Source organism: Arachis hypogaea, chromosome 14, assembly GCF_003086295.3.
Source record: "Arachis hypogaea cultivar Tifrunner chromosome 14, arahy.Tifrunner.gnm2.J5K5, whole genome shotgun sequence".
In the NCBI taxonomy this organism is placed as follows: domain Eukaryota; kingdom Viridiplantae; phylum Streptophyta; class Magnoliopsida; order Fabales; family Fabaceae; genus Arachis; species Arachis hypogaea.
The window spans coordinates 116,950,237-116,953,835 of NC_092049.1; the positions used below are offsets into that span (position 1 = coordinate 116,950,237).

The 3,599-nt window shown below is 43.3% G+C and overlaps 1 non-coding gene across 1 annotated transcript; it reads right to left on the bottom strand.

The window, feature by feature from the left end:
* Positions 1-291: 291 nt before the first annotated feature.
* On the bottom strand, positions 292-399 carry LOC112745310 (small nucleolar RNA R71). Its single transcript, XR_003173246.1, has one exon. It is a non-coding gene; the product is annotated as a small nucleolar RNA R71 (small nucleolar RNA).
* Between the last annotated feature and the right edge of the window lie 3,200 nt (positions 400-3,599).

Genomic DNA, 3,599 nt, shown 5'->3' on the forward strand with positions numbered 1-3,599 from the left:
AACAATTTTGAGCTGAAACCTCAATTAGTTTCTCTGATGCAGCAGAACTGCAAGTTTCATGGACTTCCATCTGAAGATCCTTTTCAGTTCTTAACTGAATTCTTGCAGATATGTGATACTGTTAAGACTAATGGAGTAGATCCTGAAGTCTACAGGCTCATGCTTTTCCCTTTTGCTGTAAGAGACAGAGCTAGAGTATGGTTGGACTCTCAACCCAAAGATAACCTGAACTCTTGGGATAAGCTGGTCAAGGCTTTCTTAGCCAAGTTCTTTCCTCCTCAAAAGCTGAGTAAGCTTAGAGTGGATGTTCAGACCTTCAGACAGAAAGAAGCTGAATCCCTCTATGAAGCTTGGGAGAGATACAAAGAACTGACCAAAAAGTGTCCTTCTGACATGCTTTCAGAATGGACCATCCTAGATATATTCTATGATGGTCTATCTGAATTGGCTAAAATGTCATTGGATACTTCTGCAGGTGGATCCATTCACCTAAAGAAAACGCCTACAGAAGCTTAAGAACTCATTGACATGGTTGCTAATAACCAGTTCATGTACACTTCTGAGAGGAATCCTGTGAGTAATGGGACGCCTATGAAGAAGGGAGTTCTTGAAATTGATACTCTGAATGCCATACTGGCTCAGAATAAAATATTGACTCAGCAAGTCAATATGATTTCTCAGAGTCTGAATGGAATGCAAGCTGCATCCAACAGTACTCAAGAGGCATCTTCTGAAGAAGAAGCTTATGATCCTGAAAACCCTGCAATAGCAGAGGTGAATTACATGGGTGAACCTTATGGAAACACCTATAACCCCTCATGGAGAAATCACCCAAATCTCTCATGGAAGGATCAACAAAAGCCTCAACAAGGCTTTAATAATGGTGGAAGAAATAGCTTTAACAATAGTAAACCTTTTCCATCATCCACTCAGCAACAGACAGAGAACTCTGAATAAAATACCTCTAATTTAGCAAACTTAGTCTCTGATCTATCTAAGGCCACTGTAAGTTTCATGAATAAAACAAGGTCCTCTATTAGAAATTTGGAGGCACAAGTGGGCCAGCTGAGTAAAAGGATCACTGAAATCCCTCCTAGTACTCTCCCAAGCAATACAGAAGAAAATCCAAAAGGAGAGTGCAAGGCCATTGACATAGTCAACACGGCCGAACCTGGAGAGGAAGGGAGGACGTAAATCCCAGTGAGGAAGACCTCCTGGGACGTCCAGTGATCAATAAGGAGTTTCCCTTTGAGGAACCAAAAGAATCTAAGACTCATCTAGAGACCATAGAGATTCCATTGAACCTCCTTATGCCCTTCATGAGCTCTGACGAGTATTCATCTTCTGAAGAGAATGAGGATGTTACTGAAGAGCAAGTTACCAAGTACCTTGGTGCAATCATGAAGCTGAATGCCAAATTATTTGGTATTGAGACTTGGGAAGATGAACCTCCCTTGTTCACCAATGAACTAAGTGATCTGGATCAACTGACATTGCCTCAAAAGAAACAGGATCCTGGAAAGTTCTTAATACCTTGTACCTTAGGCAACATGATCTTTGAAAAGGCTCTGTGTGACCTTGGTTCAGGGATAAACCTCATGCCTCTCTCTGTAATAGAGAAACTGGGAATCTTTGGGGTACAAGCTACTAAAATCTCATTAGAGATGGCAGACAATTCAAGAAAACAGGCTTATGGACAAGTAGAGGACGTGTTAGTAAAGGTTGAAGGCATTTACATCCCTGCTGATTTCATAATCCTTGATACTGGGAAGGATGAGGATGAATCCATCATCCTTGGAAGACCTTTCCTAGCCACAGCAAGAGCTGTGATTGATGTTGACAGTGGTGAATTAGTCCTTCAATTGAATGAGGACTCCCTTGTGTTTACAACTCAAGGTTACCCTTCTGTAAACATGGAAAAGAGGCACAGTAAGCTTCTCTCAAAACAGAGTCAACCAGAGCCCCCACAGTCAAACTCTAAGTTTGGTGTTGGGAAGTCTCAACAATGCTCTAAACATCTGTGAGGCTCCATGAGAGCCCACTGTCAAGCTATTGACATTAAAGAAGCGCTTGTTGGGAGGTAACCCAATTTTTATTTATCTAATTTTATTTTTCTTGTTCTTTCATGTTTTATTAGGTTCATGATCATGTGGAGTCACAAAATAAATATAAAAATTGAAAACGGAATCAAAAACAGCAGAAGAAAAATCACACCCTGGAGGAAGACCTTACTGGCGTTTAAACGCCAGTAAGAAGCATCTGGCTGGCGTTCAACGCCAGAACAGAGCATGGTTCTGGCGCTGAACGCCCAAAATGGGCAGCATCTGGGCGTTTGAACGCCAGAATTGCACCCTGGAGAAGAGCTGGCGCTGAATGCCCAGAACAAGCATGGTTTTGGCGTTCAACGCTAGAAATGGGCAAAAAATGGGCGTTCAACGCCCAGAACAAGCACCAATCTGGCGCTGAACGCCCAGCGTTGTGTGCAAGGGCATTTTACATGCCTAATGGGTGCAGGGATGTAAATCCTTGACACCTCAGGATCTGTGGACACCACAGGATCATCTCAGGATCTGTGGACCCCACAGGATCCCCACCTACCTCCACTCACTTCTTCTCACCCCTCTTTCACACAATCCCATTAACACTCTTCCCCAAAACTCTTCACCAATCACCTCAATCTCTCTTCCCTATAACCACTTCACCACTCACATCCATCCACTCTTCCCCATAAACCTACCTCATAAACCCCACCTACCTTCAAAATTCAAAATCAATTTCCCACCCAAAACCCACCCTTATGGCCGAACCTTACCCTCCCTCCCTTCCCTATATAAAGCCCTCCATTCTTCTTCATTTTCACACAACACAACCCTCTCTTCCCCTTCTTGGCCGAATACACCCCTCCCCCCTCTCCTCCATATTTTCTTCTTCTTCTTCATCTATTCTTTCTTCTCTTGCTCGAGGGCGAGCAATATTCTAAGTTTGGTGTGGTAAAAACATAAGCTTTTTGTTTTTCCATTACCATTGATGGCACTTAAGACCGGAGAATCCTCTAGAAAAGGGAAAGGGAAGACAAAAGCTTCCACCTCCGAGTCATGGGAGATGGAAAGATTCATCTCCAAAGCTCATCAAGACCACTTCTATGATGTTGTGGCCAAGAAGAAGGTGATCCCCGAGGTCCCTTTCAAGCTCAAGAAGAATGAGTATCCGGAGATCCGACATGAAATCCAAAGAAGAGGTTGGGAAGTTCTAACAAACCCCATCCAACAAGTCGGCATCCTAATGGTTCAGGAGTTCTATGCCAATGCATGGATCACTAGGAACCATGATCAAAGTAAGAACCCAAACCCAAAGAATTATATTACAATGGTTCGGGGGAAATACTTAGATTTTAGTCCGAAAAATGTGAGGTTGGCGTTTAACTTGCCTATGATGCAAGGAGATGCACGCCCCTACACTAGAAGGGTCAACTTTAATCAAAGGTTGGACCAAGTCCTCATGGACATATGTGTGGAAGGAGCTCAATGGAAGATTGACTCCAAAGGCAAGCCGGTTCAATTAAGAAGACTGGACCTCAAGCCTGTGGCTAGAGGATGGTT